The following is a 23439-nucleotide window of genomic DNA, read 5'->3' on the forward strand; positions in this document are numbered from 1 at the left end:
GGGCATTGGTGGTATCTCAGTGTCTCCTGGTCTCTGCCTGTGGAACACAACAGTTCAGCCTCCTGAGGACCAGAGGGGTATTTCTAATAGCCTGTGATAGACAGGCAACTGACACTTCTCCATAAAATGAATTCTTCTAAATCAGTCTGTTGAGAGACTGTCTGGGGTTTGGTCTAAGCTATAAATGAACGAGGCTACTTTTTGGTTTGCTACTTAATATATTGTTTGTTACCATCTCATCTAATGAAAACACTGTGTCCGCTTTTTTTATATATACCTGAGCGTGCTTAACGCTAGAGCCCTGAGAAATCTGCGGTTATCCACTTTATATCCGCAGATATCTGCATCCACAGATGCGGTTGCATTGTTTACCATCTTTGCAGATTGCAGACTGGATGCTGGTCCAAATTTTTGTACGTGCGCAGAGCTCTACCAGTGAGGTAGGGTGCGGATGCAGATGCATATAGAAGGGGGAGTGAGGATTGCAGGTCAGATACAAGTTAATTATCACGGATGCAGATCCAAATTTCTGTATCGGCACAGGGCTCCAATTATCACTGCAGCTTTATCCAATCAATAGTGGCACTCGGATGAACTACTTTACCTCCAGAGATGCTGCAGTTTGATGGAAGGATATTGGAAAGTATTTTTCTGGGTCAGAGCAAAACTACTCAGTACTTCAGCATCATGGAGTATTCGCCGCACTGCCCATTCCCTTTCTTTATCTGATCCCAAAGTAGGTGGAAACAGGAAGAGCTTTATCAGAGGAGATTTTTGCATCTGTTGCAAAACATTATATCAGGCATCGGGATGTAGACGGTATCTATCACTGGGGGGGGGGGAGGGATAGCTCAGTGGTTTGAGCATTGGCCTACTAAACCCAGGGTTGTGAGCTTAATGCTTGAGGGGGCCATTCAGGGAACTGGGGTAAAAGTCTGTCTGGGGATCAGTCCTGCTTTGAGCAGGGGGTTGAACTAGATGACCTCCTGAGATCCCTTCCAACCCTAATATTCTATTATATATTCACAAATAGAAATGAGATTCTCTTTTCCCTGACGGTACCTTCACCAGAGCCCCTCCCACTGTAACAGCAGAGATTACAGTCGCTCAGAAATTAGCTAACTGTTCTGAAAGATGGTACTTCCCACAATGCTGTTAATTGATAGCAGCACCCAATGCTGCAGTGTCAGTTTTGGAAACAACAGGGTTTGGGTGGCAGCCTCTCTGTACCATGTTTACAGAGGTCAGGCAGAGAGACACACTCAACTGAGGGCTGAATGCCCCTTCCTACTACAGGGAAAACCACCAGTGGCTCAGCAATCAACCCGAGAGCCAATGAGCAGCTTTTGCTCATCTCTGGCTCAAACAAGAGCATCCCTCTTGTTTTCAAACACAGTTCAAAGAGACCCTGTCAATAGTTTAAAGCTGAGACTTAAGGCCTGTAAAGAAGAAAACCTGAATTAACCAAAAGCAGTGCTAAAAACCCCAACCCACCAATGCTGTGCCAGTGCATGAGACCTAGAAAGTGGACCAACTAGAAACAGGGTGTGTCTACGCTGGAACAGAGCTTAAATAGAAATGGCGTTCAAAACGGACCATCTGCAAGAGTCTTGTCTACACTAGGGTTCAAGCCAATGGGAGTTTTCTGTTAATTTTCATGGTGCAGTCAGAGCACCAATCATTGTAGCACATAGGGCTCTGTCCTAATAACTTATATTGGACTAACTGGGAAAATTACATGGGCTCAAAGCTTTAGAGAATCACAAGGTCTTTATCGGGTCCTACTATGGCGCTAAATTGCGCCAATGATGGCATACCAAGGAGATGGATTCAGAGTGGAAGTCTTCCCTACTGGTCAGAGTTAACATTAATCTAGATAGTTTCCACCCACTGCCTTATCTCCCCTCCCATCCCGGGCAAGTGGTAACCTGGGCCTGAGTGGTATAAGTGTCGTTGTGTAGCTCCAGGAACAGTTCTCCTGTCCAGGTGAGCAACTGGGTCTTCTCCTTCTCCAGCATAGAGAAAAACTGGTCAGGTGTGGACATCTGAACCCTATGAGGGAGAAATGCAGATCGTAACAGGACAGGCTTAGCAGCTGCTGCCCACTGCAGAGGGAACGAGGAGCCCTGTGGTTCCTTCCCTACCATGAGTTGATGGTTTGCAAGTGGGAAAGCAACAGCCCCAGCCATGAATCATCAGCTCCCTCCAGCCCCACTCTCCAGAATGCTAGGACCAAAGGGGTTAGCAGAAATCTCTCAAGAGTCAGCAGTCGGCACTGAGCTCTGAAGGACAGATGAGGAGAGAGAGCAGAGCCTCCCCAGACCTGGGCAGCCCATCTGTATCACTCATTCTCTTCAGCCTGTCCAGCATCTTCTGAGTTGGGCCACCTCCTCCGTCTCCAAAACCAAAGAGAGCAGCGCTGTGGTTCACACGGCCTTTGTCTTTGTTGTTGTTCATGGCTTTCAGCATCTAGAGAAAATTATGTATACACATGACACGTAGTGTCAAGCCCTCACATAGTCAAGCCAAGGAGAGCCCTGCAGGCGTAAAGATCAGGCACTAGCTTGTTGTCTTCTCACCATGTTCATTCTCTTTTCAGCTCTGCCTCCCGGGACACATCCACCAGGGCCCAGGAGACAGGAGAATCTGGAGAAGTTGAGAGCCCTCCTGCAGAGACTCATCAGCTCCCCATTCCCCCATGAATTTATCTTTAAAATGCAGCTCATTATAGAAACTCAAGGCTCTGACACATTGCATGGACAGACAAATCTGGGCTTTACTCCAAACATTTATATTATTATTATTATTATTATTTTTTATAATTGGAGATATACCAATCTCCTAGAACTGGAAGGGACCTCAAAGGTCATTGAGTCCAGCCCCTGCCTTCACTAGCAGGACCAATTTTTGCCCCAGATCCCTAAGTGGCCCCCTCAAGGATTGAACTCACAATCCTGGGTTTAGCAGGCCAATGCTCAAACCACTGAGCTATCCCTCCCCCCCAACATCTAAAGCCCCCCGCTGCTTGTCCTATCACCTTTCCCCACCTACTCGCTATGTGGCACTCCTCCAACAGTCTTTGCTTACAGCCCAGATGGCGGTGACATTCCCTTGCCAGCTGGGTACACTGGGACAGAAAGACTGTAGGCAGATGGGTATGCTTCTATGTCATATCGCTCACCTCCTCCACTCGACCTTTTAGGTCATAGGAATTGCCAGGCGGGAAATGGGTCAGAACTTGGGAGCTATCAATGCCTTCCCAGAAAAAAGTGCTGTGCTGGAAGAGAGCAAAATGTCACCAAGGGGGAGTCTAATACAGCTTCACAGGGTGACACCGCAGGGACAGCCAGAATTTGGCGCACGAGTCAAGGGAGCTACTGAAAGGAAACTTCTGGTTGCCCACCATTAACTTTTCAAAGCTGTTGGCGTCATACTTCAGCACCTTACCATGATGTGATCAGTAGCCAAATCTTCTCTTGTCGTGGCTAATGAACTACCTGATCCAGTTAGCCTCATGTAAATCTCTGGTGAGCTCTCTGAATGGGCCTGTCAAGGTTCCTTCCCCACTCTGAACTCTAGGGTACAGGTGTGGGGACCTGCATGAGAACCTCTAAGCTTAACTATCATCTTAGATCTGATTTTGCTGCCCACCACCCAAATTGTTCATGAGTTATTTGGGAAACTCTGTCTACCGCTCTCCCCAGAATATTTTCCTCCCAAGTACTATAACTCTTCCCTGAGTAGCCTTGAGAGACTTTTCCACCAAGTTCCTGGTGAACACCGATCCAAACCCATGGATCTTAAAACAAGGAGAAATTAACCATTCCCCTTCCTTTGCCCCCCACCAATTCCTGGTGAGTCCAGATCCAACCTCCTTGGATCTTGAAACAAGGAAAAATCAATCAGGTTCTTAAAAAGAAGAGTTTTAATTAAAGAAAGAAAGGTAAAAATCATCTCTGTAAAATCAGGATAGAAAATAACTTTACAGGGTAATCAGATTCAAAGAGCCCAGAGGAATCCCCTCTAGCCTTAGGTTCAAAGTTACAGCAAACAGAGGTAAACCCCCTAGCAAAAGGAACATTTACAAGTTGAGAAAACAAAGATAAAACTAACACACCTTGCCTGGCTGTTACTTACAAGTCTGAAATATGAGAGACTGGTTCAGAAAGATTTGGAGAGCATGGATTGATGTCTGGTCCCTCTTAGTCCCCAGAGCGAACAACCCCCAAAACAAAGAGCACACAAACAAAAGCCTTCCCCCCACCAAGATTTGAAAGTATCTTGTCCCCTTATTGGTCCTTTGGGTCAGGTGTCAGCCAGGTTACCTGAGCTTCTTAACCCTTTACAGGTAAAGGGATTTTGGTGTCTCTGGCCAGGAGGGATTTTATAGTATTGTACACAGGAGGGCTGTTACCCTTCCCTTCATAGTTATGACAGGAGCGAGCCCACTGGGCAGATTCCCATACACATGTGCACACCCCCCACAGCAGGAAAGGCCAGCTCACCGGGAAGGTGTTCACCAGGCTCCAGCTGAGTTTCTGAGTGAGGAACCATCGTATCCCACAGCCACGCATCACCTGGGGCAGCTGGGCCGAGTATCCAAAAGTGTCTGGCAACCAGAACTGGGAGCAGAGAACAGAACGTGAGAGAGAGAGAGAAACACAATCCCATCACCTGCTCAGATGTCTCTCAGACAATGTAGTCGGGTGCACCTATCTCTCCATACATCTCTAGAGCCGAGATGGGAACAGGCCCAAATTCTGGATACCCCATATAATGAGCCACGTATCACTGTGGCCCTAATGCCCTCCACAGGGCCCCTCAGCCTGGAGAAAATATTGCTAGGTAGTGGGTGCTATATGAACTGCCCAAGGCCTATGTACTGGGGGGGTAAGAAGAGTGCGCTGCACTAATATATCCGAGGCCCTAGCAGCCTCCAGCTGGAATTTCTTGTGGATGGTCCAGCCGTTCAGGCACTAGTTTAGGACTTGGGAGACCTGGAATAAAGTCCCTGCTCTGCCATAGACTTCATGTGTGACCTTGGACGAGTCACTGGGCTGGTCTGTGCGTCGGTTTTCCCATCTATACAGTGAGAATAGCAGCACTGCCCTTCCCCACAGGGGCGCATGAGGATAGATACAAAAGAGATTGAAAGAATTCAAATACTACGGTGATGGGCCACATACATACCTTAGATAGATCACTCCAAAGTGAGCGTGTCCCACCAAGAATGAAGCAGAGACACCGGGAATATCAGCTCTGGAAGGGACCACATGGATCACTTCCCCACCCCCACAGAGAAGGAACACACAGAGGATCCACCAAGGAGGAACACATACCTCCGAGCAAAGCTTCCCAAACTGCTGCTGGAAAAACCGCTGTCCCTGCAGAAACTGACGCACCATTGATTCGCCACTGGGAAGATTCCCGACCTGGGAGACAATGGCAGCTCTGAGGAATTCTATGCAGATCTCCTGCCCCGCTTGCCAGCAGAGAAAGGAGAGTGGCCACCCCAGCAGCATGCACCCCATGGCAGGCCCAATCCATACAGCTCCCAGCTGAGACACTGCAGTCATGTATGGACTTGACACACCCTCCAGAGGGGAGGGGGAGGGTAACAGAGTCTGGGGAAAGGGAAGAGCTGTGTTCACAATACAGCTGAGGTGCTACTGCGTTATGGTTCCAGGGTATAAGGCTGCCTAATCTACAGTTAGGGGTACAGAGAGTAGGACTCCCTGGAACAGGGCTAGGATTCCAGTTGATAGGACTCCCCAAGCTAGTGCTATGGTTCCACAGGGTCGGGCTCCCAAGGCTAGGGCTAGGGTTCACGTAGATAAGACTCCTGCAGCTAGGGTTGGGTTCCAGAGGGCAAGGCTCCCCAAGTTCAGGTTAGATTTCCAATCGATAGGACACCCCGGCTAGTGTTAGGGTTCCAGAGGTTAGAGCTAGGGTAACAGGGCTGCCCAAGCAAGCATTAGGATTCAAGATGGTGCGACTCCCAAGCTAGGGTCGGGGTTCCACAGGGTATGGCTCCCCAAGGTAGCATTAGGGTTCCAACAGAGAGGACTCCTCACACTATATTTAGGTTTCCAATGCATAGGACTCCCCTGGTGAAGGTTAAAGTTTCAGAGTATAGGGCTCTCCAGGATACATTTAGGTTTCCAAAGGGTAGGAGTCACTGTGTTAGGCCCCAACGCCTAGGATTAATGTCCCAAAGGTAGGGGTCCCTGAGTTAGGATAAGGGTTCTAAAGGGTAGTGGTCTTCAGGTACCATTAGTATTCCAAACGGTAGGGTTAGGGTTACGTTTCCAGAGGGGAGGGCTCCCCAGGCTAGGGGCTGGGTTCCAAAACCCCTCTCATGATTCCCCTTGAGGGTCTGAGCAGAAGAAGATGTCAAGAGAAGGCATCTGAGACTCAGTAACTGATCTGTTAGAGAGAAGACTCAGAGGGCGATGCAGAAGGGCTGCTGTGACCTCACCATTTCTACCCAGGTGCCGCCAACAGGTATGAACCGTCCCTCTTTGGCGTAGTCCTGAATCTGAGCGTACAGCCCAGGATACCAGTTCCTCACCCACTCAAACTGCTGGGCCTGCAAAGAAGACAGAACCATAAAGCACCCGGAGACTATTTTAGAGATTATCCAATTTGTCTAAAGCTTCTGACTCACAGCAGCTGCAAACCTGAATTTTTAGCAAGCATTGGAGCTCAGTTCAAATAGGACTGGTCCCAGACCTGGCAGGACAGCTCTCTGCTACCAGGCAGGAGGCTTGGGCTGAAATCTACACCTGGCATCTGGGCTTGGGAGCATGGCAGAAACAACTTGGAGACCAGGGATAGAGAAGTCCCTTGCATAGCAGCCCCTCTCCCAGCCACTTACCATGCTCCTTAGAATATGCACTAACCTTCCTCCTGTCTTTGCTCCAAGAGTTTTGCTGCCCACCTGAGAGCGGAAGATGACAACTCACCTGCGAGCAGACAAGCGTGAACTCGGGTTCTTCTCCATCAGGTGTACAACAGTCACCCAGCTGCGAGCACACTTGCGGATAGACTCCTCGTATGGCCACAGCCAGGCTGCAGGGACAGAAGCAGGCTGAGCTCACTGTGGCCACATGGCCTTTCCATTTTAAATGGCCATTATTTTATATACACATACAGTCTGTCGCCTGCCAATGCCCATTCTGTGCTGCCTTCCCCTGGCTGGAAAGACACAACGGAGCCTCATCACAGCTGTGAAAAACGTGTCACGGACCATGAAACCTGGGTTCCCCCATAAAATCTGATATTTTGTGTACTTTCACCCTGTACTATATTCTTTTATACTATAGGGTAAAAGTATATACAAGTACATAGCATTTCTCAAATGGGGGGTATCAACCCAAAAGAGGGTCTCAAGCCTATTGTATAGAGGTTGCAGTACTGCTACCCTTACATCTATGCTGCCTTCAGAGCTGGGTGGCTGGAGTGCGGCAGCTGCTTGCCAGGCACCAAGGTCTGAATCCAGTGCCGCTGCCAGCAGCAACACAGAAGTAAGGATGGCATAGTATGGTATCGCCACCCTTACTTCTACCTGCTGCTGCTGGTGGCACTGCCTTCAGAGCTGAGTGGCCAGAGAGCAGCGGCTGCTGGCCAGGAATCCAGCTCTGAATGCTGCGCTGCTCCTGGTTGCGGCACTGCCTTCAGAGCTCGGCATCAGTCCAGCAGCTGCCATGCTCCAGCTACCCAGCTCTGAAGGCAGCACAGAACTAAGGGTGGCAATACCACGACCACCCCTACAATAGCTTTGCAACCCCCTTTTGGGCTGGGACCCCTAGTTTGAGAAACACAGACTTGAGGGCTTTACAGGTTTGTATTTTGCTGTTTTTCCATACATATTCATGCTTTGTTTACAACTGCGTGAAATTTAAGATTTAAATATCTGAAATTGTGACAAAGATTTTTAAAATGCTATGACCATGCAATTCACAAAGATGGACGGTGAATTCGGTAGGGCCCTACTCATCTGGGATCCAAGCTGTGCTGCCTTTACAAGAATCAACCACTGCAGGGTGTGAAGACATGGGAAAAATCACACTATTAAAATGTCAGTGGATTGAAGCATGGCTGTAAGTCCTGAAGAGTCCTCAGCTGATGGGGCTGTTGGCTGTCTGGATACCTCACTTCCTTTCCCCACAATAGCATGACTGGAGAAAACCCCACTGGGAATTTGAAATCTAGGGGCCAGGCAAAGGAACTAAGGAATGGGCATGGAAGGCTTTGACATGCCCCTTTGTAAAGGATGCCTTCCAGCCTTGTGGTAAGTCACCATCTCCAGTCAGGCTGACACGGCTACATACATTTTGTAGCTGATAGCTGGGATGTCCCTGTCCCTTCTCCTAGGGACTCAGAGCATCACTTCTACAGAACACTCAGTGCCTGCTCGCCTGAGAACTGCTCCCCTCTGGCAGCACCCAGCATCACTGGCCAGCCCTACTAACCACAGGCCTTTCCATAGCACACATCCCCTGGACCCATTCTTACCAGAATCAATGTGGCAGTGGCCCATAGCATGGATGGAGTGCTGGCTCTCGCCATTCTTCTGCCTGAAGATGGAAGAAGCGAGGTGACGCACTGCAGGGAAGGTAGAGGAGTCTGTGACATCAAGCAGGTTAACCATCTGATTGGCCACATATAGTGTCTGGAAGCTCTGCTGGTTTTCCTCCCTGAGGAACTGAGGGAGGGCAAGAGTGAGAAGAGAGAGACGCTTAGCTCAGCAACTCTTATATCGGACAGGCTGAGAGTCTATATGATGGATAGCACGCTGAACTGCTGCACACATGGACAGCCCATTAGCAGTGTCCTACCAACTTCCCACCTCTCTACCAATGACACGTGTAGCCTGAGGCAATACATACGCAAAGATGGTGTTTCCTTCCCCTACTATACACATTTCACTTTTTTGGAACTCAGAGGCTGCTGATGTTAGCTGACATGATGAGACAAAGGAGACACTTCCAGTTGTACACAAGCTACAATGGCAAATACTTACTGCTTCAGGTCTTTTTGGTAGAGGCTGGAGAGCTGGGGGAAGGAGGTCAAACCAAAGGAAAGTCATGAAAAAAGGAGGAGAGAGGGAGGTAGAGGAGCTGGAGAATAAAAGAGACAGAGGACTGAAGTATTAACCTTGGCCATGTCCACTAGTATCTCAAAATCTACCAGCTGCTCATGGACATCCCTGTTGAAGACCACAAGCTCCGCCTTGTGCAGGGTGAACTTCTTGTCAGGGTCAGGAGGTGCAATCAGGCTGCCTTTTCCAGCCCCAAAGAGACCATTGCAGGCAACTTCCACATAGACAGTCAGACTGTAGAAATGAGAAAAAGGGAAACAAAAGTCACCAGAGATCAATGAGCAACTCACTGTGTTCTCTGCGTAGAGACTGGGAAACAAGATCTGCCAAAAGCACAGGAACGGTCGGACCAGGCCAGACCAGTGGCCCATCTAGGCTGGTATCCTGTCTCTTATGGTGGCCAGTGCTTCAGAGACAGACATACTACACCAACCTAACCGTGCAACACTACCCCACGTGGGACAAATTTCTTCCTGATCCTACCTAGTGAGCAGCTCACACTCTGAAGCACAGCAATCAATAAACCTTGTCATTGTAATCCAGCCTGATGTTACCTCATGAGCTGAGCTGCCAATAGGTGAAAATGCTACATCACTGGTCCTCACAGCTCTGAACAGAGAGGCCTGGGCACTTTCCCTGTGTGGTGTGGCTGTGCCAAGAGTACCTCACAGCCCCTCCAACCAGTGCAGGGTGGGGGTTTCCCTGAATTTCAGCAAGCATCAGTGCTCACCTGTGAGGCTCTGCATCCTTGAGGCTGTCTGTCAGGATATAGCTGGTCTTCTCCCCTTCTTTAGTCAAACCCTGTGTATCACGACAGGGAGGAGGGACATTAACATAGCTCCATGACAACACTCACTTCAGAGATGTTAACACAGGTTCAATGGGAATGGCTGCCATGCTGCATCAGTACAGAATCACTAACCCATGGCTTGTTGATACATATCAGCAGAGGGGCCCCTTCTGACACATGGCAGATTACCATGGAGTTGTGCGTACTGAGACTGTGCTCACTGTTTGCCTGTAGAACTACTACAAAGACCATTTGCAGCACCCCGCTGAATGAAGATTTTGCTCAAACTCCCTAGGACATGTCTCCATGCCTCATCAAACAGACACTAAAAACATCATAGAAAGGGTCGGCTTCTCCTGGTGAGTTGCTGCAACCGCAGGGTTAATACCAGTCCCATGGGTATTCCATGCCAGAGACCAATGGTCAGGAATATTGCATTAAAAACCTCACAAAACAGGGAAGCGCTATATAATTAGAGGAAATTCAAATCCAGTCTGATGCAAACCATGTAACAAATGGCAGGGAATTCCGACAGCCCCATTATAAAGGGCTGAGGCAGAGGACATGTCACGGAAACAGCATTGATTGCAGCACTGCCTATGACATACTTCTAAGAAAGATCTAGCATTGGCACACACACTTCCTCTTACCTGAACCGGCTGCGCATCCCTCCACACCATCCCTTCCCCATCACTTTCCCACAGGAGATGCACTTCCTTCCCCACCCATTCTCTGGGGATGCTAAGCTCCACTTTAAACCAGCAGGTCCACCACCTGAAAGACAGGTACATACACTTCTGAACTGATGTTGAGCCGTTCCTGATTAAGCATTTCCCTATGAAAGGTTAACATGCACAAGACACTACAGCCTCAGCAGAATCTCTAAGGAGGTCTGTGGGGAAACCACGTAGTATGTACAGACACCAATGCACAAACACACACAGGAGACAATCCCACCAGGGCTTGCTTTTATTTTTTCCTAAGAGTGAAAGATGCTCAACTGACAGCCCCGTAGACAGAGATCTGCTCTGTATAGATCAGGTATGATAGGGCATGGTCAGCAGCAGTACAAGCACCCCACGCTCTGCCTCCACCCATACACATCAAGCCAGACCCACCAGGAACATCCACGGGCAGTTTGTTCTCCATGGCTCATCCAGTCAGACAGTCAGCAAGGGGGGAAAGTTTAGAGGTGCTTTTACAGTACAGACACCTGTTGTCTAGGAACTGGATTGAGACACCCACACATTCCACCCAGGTCCCAAAGAGCCAGGGCATCTCAGCCAGCTGTCGAGTGAATCAGACAGCTGTCTGGCAACAGTTTGACCTGCTCTCAGAGAAATCAGGACAAAGGAGCTGCCATGCTGGAAGCAGAAGGGGCACACAAAGGGGGTCTCACATTACCAGCATGGAGTGAGACCAGAGATTGTGACTGCAGGGATAGAACAACTACCCACCAGGCAGGAAAGGCCTCAGAAGGGGAGAAAAGGGATGAAATCAACCCTATTTCATGAAGGCCCAAGTCTCAAAGATCCACTCCCCGCACCTCCATAGTCTAACATGAAGTATTCCACAGGGACTGCTGTCATGGGAGTCAAGTTGGAGGAGAGGGGCTCAGGATGGACAGAGACAAGTAATTAGCTTCCAGAGTTCTTGGGTCAAGTTTTAGTCTGGAGTTTATTTTTATAACAAATTACAAACACCCAAGAAACAGGTATTTATGATACCTCCTTTAACTGTCCCAGCATTATCACAGGACTTCTGTTCTGCCTGGAGATTTACCAATAGGCCCAACGCATCAATCAAAATCAAAGTCCTAAACATGGAGCTGAAAGAATCCAAAAGAGTGAGGTAGATGGCTGAGCAAAGAGATTTCAGAGTGCCTAGCTTGCAGTCTAGTCCTGCCTCTGACACTGATTTGCCACAAGGCCTCAGGTTACTTAACTTCTCCATCCCTCAGTTTCTTCCCAAATGTAAAACAGGGAGGATTAGATATCTTCTGTCCTACTTCATCAGGGGTTTGTGAGGATTAGCTAATACGCATACAAGTAACCTGAAGTTAAAGTGCTAAAGATATCTTTAGGTGTAGAAAAAAAATAGTTGCATACACACAGGTGTTGCACACAGTCCTACTGATTAATCTGCAGCACCTGGGGAGTAAAAATGGAATCTCACACACAGAGCTCATTGTGTCCCTCAAGGGGAAAAACAATAGCGACTTCACATCACTTCCTCATTTAAATAAACGTCAGTTAAAAATCAATTCACATCACTTTGTTCCTCTAAGGCTGGTACTTACGTGGGTCCAAAGGAGTCCCCAACTTTCACAGGTTTGAATTCTTGTCTGACAGCTTCATCACGTGGGATTCGCTGAGGGGTCTGGAAGCAGGAGAGAGACACCAGGGGGCAGGTGTCCCCGAAAAGCCTGCAGGAAAGATGACATGCAATAAAGCCAATCACCCCAAGGTACGAGGATCTGTCTCCCGATCTCCTGACAAAGGCTAAAGCTTTGTCATGCTTGGTTTTTCCCCAGTGGTTCACCATTGCAGAAACATTCAGTTTAAAAAAACCCAATGTTTTAAAAAACTAACGATCCTCTTGCTTATTAGCCTGACAATAATCCTGGGTGCCCAGCGTGGCATGTGGTCACCAATGGCTCTCTCAGAACACCTGTATCTGCCTTGTATATTTTGACTACCACAAGTGCCAAGCCATGGAGATTTTCTTTCTTCCCACAAATCACACCATCATAGAAACGTACGGCTGGAAGGGACCTCTAGCCCAGCCTCCTGTGCTGAGATAGGATCAAGTAAACCTAGAAGACCATCCCTGACAGGTCTTTGTCCAAGGTGCTCTTTAAAAACCTCCAATGATGGGGATTCTACAACCTCTCTAGGTAACCTGTTCCAGACCTTAACTATCCTTATAATTAGAATTATTTTCCTGATGTCCATCCTAAATCTCCCTTGCTTCAAATTAAGCCCATTACTTCTTGTACTATCCTCAGTGGATGTGGAGAACAATTGATCACCATCCTCTTAATAACAACGTTTCCCTTTTGTTCTTTTCTATTTAAATGATAGGAGCCCCCATTCAACGCTTTACAAATACCTTTGCAAGCAAAGGTTACAGCATATTAGCACTGGATGAAGCTATGACAATCTACATCACCTGAGGATCTGTCGCTAAGTGAACGCACATGAACTACATATAGCGATACCATGGTACAGTTATTTACTTGTACAGATTTTAAAGACACTAGCTGAGCAGCAATAGTCACATTATGACTTAAAGCATCAAGAGGAAATGTATAGTCCAGACAGAAATTCCACTCCTGAAGCAGCAGAGTGACATAGTCTTAGACCCAACATGTCATTCATTCATCTGAGTTCTGAAGAAGGTGGTTACAATGCAATTATTGGTTTGTTCTTTTCCAGGAAAACAGGACTGAAGGATTTTTTTAAATGTAATACAAGTGGTGGTGGTGGGGGGGGGGTGACATAAGGTAAAAAATGGAGATATACCAATCTCCCAGAACTGGAAGGGACCTTGAAAGGTCATTGAGTTCAGCCCCCTGTGCCTTCACTAGCAGGACCAATTTTTGCCCCAGATCCCTAAGTGGCCTCCTCAAGGATTGAACTCACAACCCTGGGTTTAGCAGGCCAACACTCATACCACTGAACTATCCCTCCCCCCTGGTTAGTGGCTGCACCATGCTGCTATCAGAGTAGTGCACGTGTGTGCAGGGAACTAGAACTGACAACAGTAGTATTGCTTTGAGGCTGGCTGCTTCCCACTTTCTCCCACCCAACACAGCCTACCTGACTCCTTTGTGCCCCATGGCAGGATTGGAGGGGGACACACACATGCAGCAATCCTTTTTAGCTCACATCTAGCTTCCTGGGCATGCATATATTCAGGCCCCAATCCTGCAAGTTATTTTAAGTGGATTGGCTGTGCGTCTATGCAGAAGCCCCATTAACTTCAATGAGGCTCCATGCTGGGGTCCTCCTGAGCAGAGCCAGTTGCAGGAGGAAGGATTTATGTGACAGCTGCCAGGAGTAGATGCAGTAATTGTAGAGTCTATGAAAGTAGTCTTTTTGTTTAAATATTTGAGAGCCAAATAACAGGAAGATTGCGGTGTTGGTAAGACAGATGGGTCTGTGAGAGGATCTCTCTGGAGAACCTCCTTCCTACACTGTGAGAAACCCAAAGGCATTGTCAGAATCCGAGAGAAAGAAGCAGAAAAGTTAAACTGACCAGCCTAACTGCAGCGTGAAACAGCAAAGGGGAAAGACAGAGCAGCAGAGCACCTGAGCACCTTTGATTTGTAAAGCCTTTAAACGCACAATAAAGGAGCTTGCAAGTGTCCCTTTCCCTCCGCAGCCTGCTCCAAGCTTTCGGAGCAGCGACACCCGCTGTAGTAGGTGGGGACGCCCCACCCGATCGCCCCCGCCCCGGGGCACGGCTGGACTCACTGCGACTCTCAGGCAGAGCCGCAGCCCGAGCAGCGGGTTTCACTGCGGAGAAGCCACGTCGCTTTCCAAACCCAGACCCGTCCGATCCCGGCCCGCGCTCACAGCCGGGCCAGCAGGACCCAGGGGCCGGTGGCGGCTCGGGTCCCCCAGCGGGGCTCGCTCCGCAGCTCGCCCGCGCACCCCCCGGCCAAGCGTCCCGAGCGCGAGCGCAGCGCCGGCCCGGGGGACGCCCGCCCGCGGGCCGCTGGTTCCCGGCCGGAGGGGGCGGGGCGGACCGGTCCGGCTCCCACCTGCCCCGGAGGTTGCAGTCGGGGAAGCCGGGCCCGGAGAGGAGCTTCTCGGCCCGCTCCAGCGTGGTGCGCCGGTGCTTCAGCACCTGGGGCCCGGCCATGGCCCCGCGGAGCAGCGCGGACACGGGCCGAGACACAGCTCCGGAGCCCGGCGACAGGGGGAGCCCGAACCCGTGGGCTGCTGCGCATGTGCGGGGCCGGGGTGGTGGTACGGTGGGGAGGAGCGCCCGGGGCGGGGCCTGGGTCCCGCCTCTCCCTGTCGCCCAGCAACGGGCACTCGAGTCCCTCCAGCTCCCTTTCATGTGCTGCTTTCTAGTCCTCACCGCACGCAAGAGAGATGATTCATCCATTGGAATTAGCGATAGCACTGGGTCTTCTACTGACTCTGACCCCATTGCCTGGCAATTTTACACCTTCAAATAGTTTTACTCACACCACTGGGTTGTCACTGTTACATCAGCTGCATTGTGAATGTATCATAGGTAGAAAGGGACCCCTTTCAAACCCTCTCAGGCTCAAACCCTGCAGGCAGCTCCTGTAGGTGGACGCCTGCAGAGTCTTCGGTGAGCTTCATCCTAGGCAGGGGCGGCTCTAGGCACCAGCGGGCCAGCGCCTGCTTGGGGCGGCATCCTGGGAGGGCGTCATTTGGCTCGGTGGAGCTCCGCGCCGGCATGCCTGCGGCAGGTCCACCGGAGCCCGGGACCTGCCGCAGTCATGCCTGCGGCGGTTCCCGTCTTCCCGCGGCTCCGGTTGAGCTCCCGCAGGCATGACTGCGGCAGGTCCGCTCGTCCCGGGCTCCGGTGGACCTGCCGCAGGCATGCCGGCGGGAGCTCCACCGGAGCCAAATGCCGCCCTCCCCAGGATGCCGGAGCCGCGGGAAGAGGGGACCCGCCGCGGGACTGGGGAAGGGCGGCACAGCGCTCCGCGCTGCTTGGGGCAGCCTACTTTGTAGAGCCGCCCCTGATCCTAGGTGCAGTGAGCCACCCACAATAATCAGCTTGTAAGATCGGGGCCTTCATTGGGACAACTTCTCTGATGATCAGAACAGTTGCTGAAATCGTTCCCAGAAGTGTGAGCAACCAGAGAAGCTTGAACTCAATCACGTATTAAATTATACACTCTCTATCTCCACTTCTGCCTATGTGCTCAATAGGCATTCACGTTGTCCCCTAAGCCTTTAATAAGCATGGGCTATGATAGGGCTAGAAACCAGGCAAGGGCAGTCATTTAAAGATACAGCTCTGTAAGAGAAGAATTTGGGCCCTGTGAATTTCCCATGTTGCAGAATTTGGCTTCCAGAAAGTAGGAGAGTACAGAAAGTTCCACACCGCCCTTGCTTGTTCTCTCCATTCACTCCTACTGCACCATGATCCTTTGTCCAATGAGGGTTTTGATCTGACCTGAATTGTTTTCAGGATGCAGTTTCTTGGGATTCTGCGGCAAAGTCATCCCACCCCCATGGTCAAACCCATGGTAGAAGGCTCTGGGGGAGGAAATCTCCATGAGGAATCATAGAATCATAGAATCTCAGGGTTGGAAGGGACCTCAGGAGGTCATCTAGTCCAACCCCCTGCTCAAAGCAGGACCAAACCCAACTAAATCATCCCAGCCAGGGCTTTGTCAAGCCTGACCTTAAAAATCTCTGAGGAAGGAGATTCCACCACCTCCCTAGGTAACCCATTCCAGTTCTTCACCACCCTACTAGTGAAAAAGTTTTTCCTAATATCCAACCTAAACCTCCCCCTCTGCAACTTGAGACCATTACTCCTTGTTCTGTCATCTTCTACCACTGAGAACAGTCTAGATCCATCCTCTTTGGAATCCCCTTTCAGGTAGTTGAAAGCAGCTATCAAATCCCCCCTCATTCTTCTCTTCTGCAGGCTAAACAATCCCAGTTCCCTCAGCCTCTCCTCATAAGTCATGTGTTCCAGCCCCCTAATCATTTTTGTTGCCCTCCGCTGGACTCTCTCCAATTTATCCACATCCTTCTTGTAGTGTGGGGCCCAAAACTGGACACAGTACTCCAGATGAGGCCTCACCAGTGCTGAATAGAGGGGAATGATCACTTCCCTCGATCTGCTGGAAATGCCCCTTCTTATACAACCCAAAATGCCATTAGCCTTCTTGGCAACAAGGGCACACTGTTGACTCATATTCAGCTTTTCGTCCACCGTAACCCCTAGGTCCTTTTCTGCAGAACTGCTGCCCAGCCATTCGGTCCCTAGTCTGTAGCAGTGCATGGGATTCTTCCATCCTAAGTGCAGGACTCTGCACTTGTCCTTGTTGAACCTCATCATATTTCTTTTGGCCCAATCCTCTAATTTGTCTAGGTCCCTCTGTATCCTATCCCTACCCTCCAGCGTATCAACCACTCCTCCCAGTTTAGTGTCATCTGCAAACTTGCTAAGGGTGCAGTCCACACCATCCTCCAGATCGTTAATGAAGATATTGAATAAAACCGAGGAGGGGATAGAAGCAATGGGTCCCACAACAATCAATCTGATGTACAGTGGAGACTCGTGTTCTCTCTTAAGAGATGCCGAAACAACGGAAATTCAATTTCATCAGAGATTCCAAAGCCCATTTTGATTATCTAGACCAGTGGATTTTTTTCTCATTTGTGGATGAATCCAAAATTTTGAATGGAGGTGGAAATTGTAGACACAATCTGTGGAGCCCTAGGAATCCACGGCCCACAGGTTGACAAGCCTTGTGCTATGGTAACAACCACCTCTGGAGGAGCCCTTAGATACAGTCTGTGGATCCCACGGTGTTATGAGACGATAAATTCAACCCCCCCAGTCTAGTCCAATTGCTGGTATAACACAGGTCCTAATTTTTTTCCAATAGTTTTCATTGTAAAGTAGAGCATGTCTTTTAAACAATCATCCAATCTTAAATTAAAAATCGTCCGTAAACTGAGTATCCACCACGACCCTTGGTTGTGGGAACTTGGCAGATGGGTATGTTAGAAGCTAAGTGTTTAGATTTCTAGGACGGGCTAATTAGGCTGTAAACTGTGTTGTGAGATGCTGGCCTTGGGCTGGTTCTCAATCTGCCAGCAGGCAGTAAACAGGATAATAAATCAGAAAGTTGTACAGGATGATAATTACCCTATGAAGTTGTAGCTGTGCCTGTGTGTATCTATTTAACCAATTAGCAATTGCTTGATTGCCTGCCATAATTGTATATAAGAGCATGCTGGAGAGAAATAAATGACTTTGCTACCAATCACATTGATTGTTGGGTTCTGTCCGTGCCCGCCTGAGAGGCACCGAGACGCAACAAATGGTGACCCCGACGTGATTCGAATCGAATGATGATAGTGTCGGTGGCCTAGTGTCGGTGGCCTGTTCCAGGCGGAGGAGCTGCGGTGGGGAGTGCTGGAGAAGCCCCCGGGCGTCCGAAAGGAGAGGCGCACCTGGGCTCAGAGGTGAGCGGCTATAAGCCGCTGGGCGTCCGAAAAGAGAGGCGCGCCTGAGCCCAGAGGAGAGCGGCTATAAGTTGCGGCGGGGAGTGCTGGAGAAGCCCCCAGGCGTCCGAAAGGAGAGGCGCACCTGAGCTCAGAGGTGAGCAGCTATAAGCCGCTGGGTGTCTGTAAAGAGAGGCGCGCCTGAGCTCAGAGGTGAGCAGCTAAGTTATGAGTACCGCTGTATCAGCTGAAGGAAAGATAACACAGAAGCCTTTATTGCACATTATGAACCGACAGGGGGAAAGAATCTCCCCTGCTGCACTACCTCACTTCTTAAGGAAAGAGGGGGAGCTGGAGAGGCTCCTCCTGACCGCCCTTCGGGCACAGGACGAGGAGGTGCTCCGCTGGAAGCGAGCCCTGGACGGGAAGATGTTGGAGTGCATGGCGCAGGCAGAGGCTCGTGCCGTGGCCCCGGAGGTCGTTTGGACCTACAAGCAAGTAAGTTGTTTTGGCAGGAGCCTGGAGAAGGCGTCCTACGCTGGCTGGTCTAAGCCTGGGACAGTGCCGGGAAAACCGTTATGCTTCTCCGGTATGAGCAGCAACAGCTGGGTGTTCTGACACAGGATTCACAGATTAAAAGAAGCCAGGGAGGGAAGGAAAAAAGAACAGAATGAGTTAGCCGAAGACAGCTCATTCTTTTCTGGCCCCAGTCAAGGACGCGGCACAGCTAAGACTTGGCGGACAGCCTAGACAAAGGGGCTTGACTGGGCCCAAAAAAGCTAATGAGAGCTGCAAAACCCTGCCAGGCACTAACGGAATGTGTTAGCTGTCTCTTCTCACAGGTATGGAAGAGCTGCCCAAAGATCCTAGCAGCCCTGGAACCAGGAGTCTTGGAACCAGGAGACTGACTGCTTGGACCTATGATTTTTACTGCAAAAAGACCCCTTTACATCAGGAGGATTCTACTACTGATGATTGGCCTATTTTTTCTTATTTCGCTCCATTGTGCTTCTAAACAGCAGGAAAAAAGGACAAGGCGACGTGCTGGCTAACCTCTCCCTTGTCCGCTGCAGCCCCCATTGTGTTATTGGATTTTTTTTTGAAAGAAGCAAAACCAACTCCAAGAAGCAAAACCACTACAGAATAATGTTTTGGTAATTTTCCCCGTAGAAGCTGAACCACGACGGTGGTGGAAAAGAAGAAAAAACGCTTACATTATTGACATTGCCAAAGTCCAGAAATTCCTGACTAAAAGGACATTGAGAACTGACCCTGGTGAAGAAACGAAGAATTGTACACTGGCAGGAAGAAATTTGGGACTCCTGCTGAAAAATGTGGTATTGATTGGATTTTGGGGTTTATTCTACAGGCTGCGCCCTGTATTTTGGATAAAATTTTTAGCCTGTGTTGCCCTCCCTAATTGGATTGTATATGATATTACCCCCCCATTACTAACCCCAATTTTCTAGAGCTTACTTGTTTTTTGTTTTTAGAGTTTGAGAAAACTCAGCCAAAAGGTTTGTTGAGTATTCTCAAAGGGGGGGGAGTTGATGGTGTTATTAGGCATAAATCTAGGTAATTTAGGAGGATGGCTTTGGGCCTATGTGACCCAAAGTACCTTTTGTAAAGTGCTTTTGTTAGCTTTATTAGATTTTTGTAAATTTTGTGTTATGTGTTGATATTGGCAGCTGTGAGATTGTTTGATACTAGATGTAGCCAATATTAAAATAGATAGGCTGAAAGCAGATGTTGTAATTAAAGTTATATGCATGAGAATGTAGCCCCCATGGTGGGAAAGTACAGATAATTGTTTATAGTAGAGACCAGAAGGGTAGGGGCTAGTTAAGAAGTACACCCTCCTAGCTACATTGATAGTGGGATAAGTTAGTGTCCTTGAAAGGAACGGTTTAGCAAGAGGAAATACGGATCGGGCCCAGGCAGGCAGGCAATGGACAGAGAACTTGGAAAGGAAAAAAGGATCGGGCCCAGACGGGCAGGCAATAAATAAAGAGATTAGAAAGCAGGTTGGAAACCTTTGAGGGTGTAGTGGAGAGAAAAGGTTATTTAAGCAGAAGCTTGAGAATTTTAAATATTCAAGAGGATATTTAGAATGGTGATTTAGTTGAGACAGGTGGCTGTTGGAAGACAAGCTAGTAATTTTTAAGGAGAGTAAAAGGTTAATTCTGTGGTTGCTAGAGGGAACAGCAGTTGAATTTTGTAAAGATGCTAAAGAGTAAAGTTTTGGTGTTTTTGAAATGTTTGTAAATAAATTTAGGCAAAGAGATTAGTTTGCAGTTGTTTGGTTATGAATGATTTTGTTGCATTAGCTAAGAATGTATATAGTGCTATGTAATTGAAATTGTATTAGGCTTAAGGGCATATAAGTGGTGATGTTTTTTTTTTTAGTGTTTAACAGCAGAATTTAAAAGTAAGAAATTTTAAGCTGTTAATAGCTTTGAATCTAGAAGCAAGCCAGGATGCAATTATATTACTGTAAATGATTTAATTGATGAAGTAATTCCCCTGTTTTGCCTGAAATCAATAAGAGTATTTGTATATTTTAAGTAATGATTGATTGCCCAGTAGGGGTATATTTGTTTTTGTTTTTTAGCTATTAAAGATAATTGATGTTAGCTGTATAGCATTTAATGTACCATGCATTTATTAATAGAGTTAAGATTTATGTTTTGTGTTTTCTGTTCCATCTTGTGGTGTTTGTTTTCTGGCCAGAATTGTTGTTGTGTTGTTTTATGGAAGATTTTATGTGGTTATATGGTGTGTTTTCTCTAGGACCCCCCCCCCCTCAGTGTCAGTTTGATCACCTGACATTTGAGGGATGAATTGGTAATAGAAATTTGTCACAGTTTGGTGTGCAATAGAGAAGGGGGGAACCCTGCAGAATTTACACCATTTATTTGTTTTATTCTTGTTAATTTATGTTTGTTTTGTTTGATGTTGTTGGTGTTGTATGTTATGAATTGCATGGTTATAGATGAGCCCTATAGACTAGGAAGTATTATTTGGTTTTGGTTTTGTTTTGTTTAACCCTTTTTGTTGTTGTTGTGTGTTTCGAATAGAGGGGGAGATGTGGATGTGGGGTTGCATTTTCCCTATGCTGCTTTGGTGGAAAGTTACAGTAGCGTGGTTACAAGAACAGAGGGATGAGATAAAGTTGTTTTGAGAAAGTAGGGAACTGCCAGAGCGAGGCAAATGCCAGGTGGCCTAACTGGGATCAGATAAGTTGCATGGGAAATGGGAAATCAGTAAGCAAGGTGGATTCCGGCGATGTGGGTCCGGCCTTGGCTGCGTCCTCGGGCGCGACAGCAGGCAGATACGGAAGCCAGCAACAGGGAGATTTTTGGCTGTGGTCATGGATGTTGTCGCTGCGTGGCTGGGCTGCACATTTACTGCAAGGTTTTATGCTAGGGATGCTGTGTATTTTTGCTGTTTGCCTTTTGTATTTTTGCTATTTGTGTGGCTGCCGTTGCTGTTGTGTGGCACGCACATTGGCAGAACCCTCCTGGCCCCTTGGGCCACTTGCATTACCTGGAGGAGGGATGTAATAGGTAAAAGTAGCGCATTGCGGAAGATATTATTCTGGTTTAGTTAGGCAGTTGGTGTTTTTATTTGTTTTTTAGCTTTGGCTTGTGTAGGTTGTAGTATTGATTTTATAAGCTGGGAATGTACTGTTAATGCCTTCTCTCCTTTTTTTTTTGATTTTAAGAAAAGGGGGGAATTGTGGGAACTTGGCAGATGGGTATGTTAGAAGCTAAGTGTTTAGATTTCTAGGACGGGCTAATTAGGCTGTAAACTGTGTTGTGAGATGCTGGCCTTGGGCTGGTTCTCAATCTGCCAGCAGGCAGTAAACAGGATAATAAATCAGAAAGTTGTACAGGATGATAATTACCCTATGAAGTTGTAGCTGTGCCTGTGTGTATCTATTTAACCAATTAGCAATTGCTTGATTGCCTGCCATAATTGTATATAAGAGCATGCTGGAGAGAAATAAATGACTTTGCTACCAATCACATTGATTGTTGGGTTCTGTCCGTGCCCGCCTGAGAGGCACCGAGACGCAACACTTGGTAAATCATCCCAAGAGTTAATTACCCTCCCTGTTAAGAGAAGCTTTTTATGTCGAGCTGGTCAAAATTCCCACCTGTCCCCTTGGAAAGTGTTGAGCTTTTATGAATAAAACCCCAAATCCAAACTATTTTGGGGCTGGTCTATTTTGGCTGAAATCTGAAGTATTTTGGTTTTGAAATGGAGCAACTGGGAGATGTAGTCGAACCAACAAGACTGGCCTATAAAGGATAATGGAAGCCTGAGGCGCTTCAGCTGGACAGATCAGCATGTGGACAGCTCAGTGCTGAAGGTGTTTGAAAACAGGTCAGAGAAACACCCATCGGGATCTTTCCTTGGTGTTACTTGGTCTTGCCCCAGCATGGGGAGCCTGACTTGACTCCATGAGGTCCCTTCCACTCTACATTGCTAGGACTCCTGAATAACAATATTTGTATTGATTATTATTATTTTATTTTATTTGTTGTAAAAACACTGACATTTCCATGGAAAAGTTCAATGCAAAAGAGATTTGTTTGTTTTTGTGGGAGGAGGGGAATTTTCATCTATCTCCTAGGAACGTAGTGTTCCCACTCACTGTAGGGGGTCTGATCCAAAACAGATTGACGCCAAAGGGAGTTTTTCCATTGATTTCAGTGCGCTCTGGGTAAGGCTGTTTGTTAATATCAGATTTAATCATCTTTCCAGCTAGCAGAGTGAGAAGCAAGGCAAGGTAACACTCAGTGTATTTGAACCTTCTGCACTCCCTAATGCAGGAGATCTTCAAGGCAAAGAGATTAGTAAAGTTCACACCGAATTATAAATGTACATGAACTAAGAGAGGAAAAAGCATGTCCTCTTTTTCTGAACTATTCAGTATGAGATTTTGAATGCACTGAAATCAGGAAATTGAAAGCAGGGTCTAAAATCCCAAGATGTTTGTGACAGCTTTACCTGCCTTTAATTGATTAGTAGAATCCTAGAATATCAGGGTTGGAAGGGACCTCAGGAGGTATATAATCCAACCCCCTGCTCAAAGCAGGACCAAACCCAACTAAATCATCCCAGCCAGGGCTTTGTCAAGCCTGACCATAAAAACCTCTAAGGATGGAGATTCCACCACCTCCCTAGGGAACCCAGTCCAGTGCTTCACCATCCTTCTAGTGAAATAGTGTTTCCTAATATCCAACCTAAACCTCCCCCACTGCAACTTGAGACCATTGCTCCTTGTTCTGTCATCTGCCACCACTGAGAACAGCCGAGCTCCATCCTCTTTGGAACCTCCCTTCAGGTAGTTGGAAGCA

At 48.1% G+C, this 23439-nt stretch overlaps 2 pseudogenes; both read right to left on the reverse strand.

Annotated features, from left to right (window-relative positions):
* The window catches only part of LOC120373116, a 66061-nt pseudogene that overhangs the window by 4767 nt on the left and 37855 nt on the right, over window positions 1-23439 (reverse strand).
* On the reverse strand, window positions 720-14829 carry LOC120373114 (annotated as a pseudogene).

This window comes from Mauremys reevesii, linkage group 10 (genome assembly GCF_016161935.1).
Source record: "Mauremys reevesii isolate NIE-2019 linkage group 10, ASM1616193v1, whole genome shotgun sequence".
Classification (NCBI taxonomy): Eukaryota; Metazoa; Chordata; order Testudines; family Geoemydidae; genus Mauremys; species Mauremys reevesii.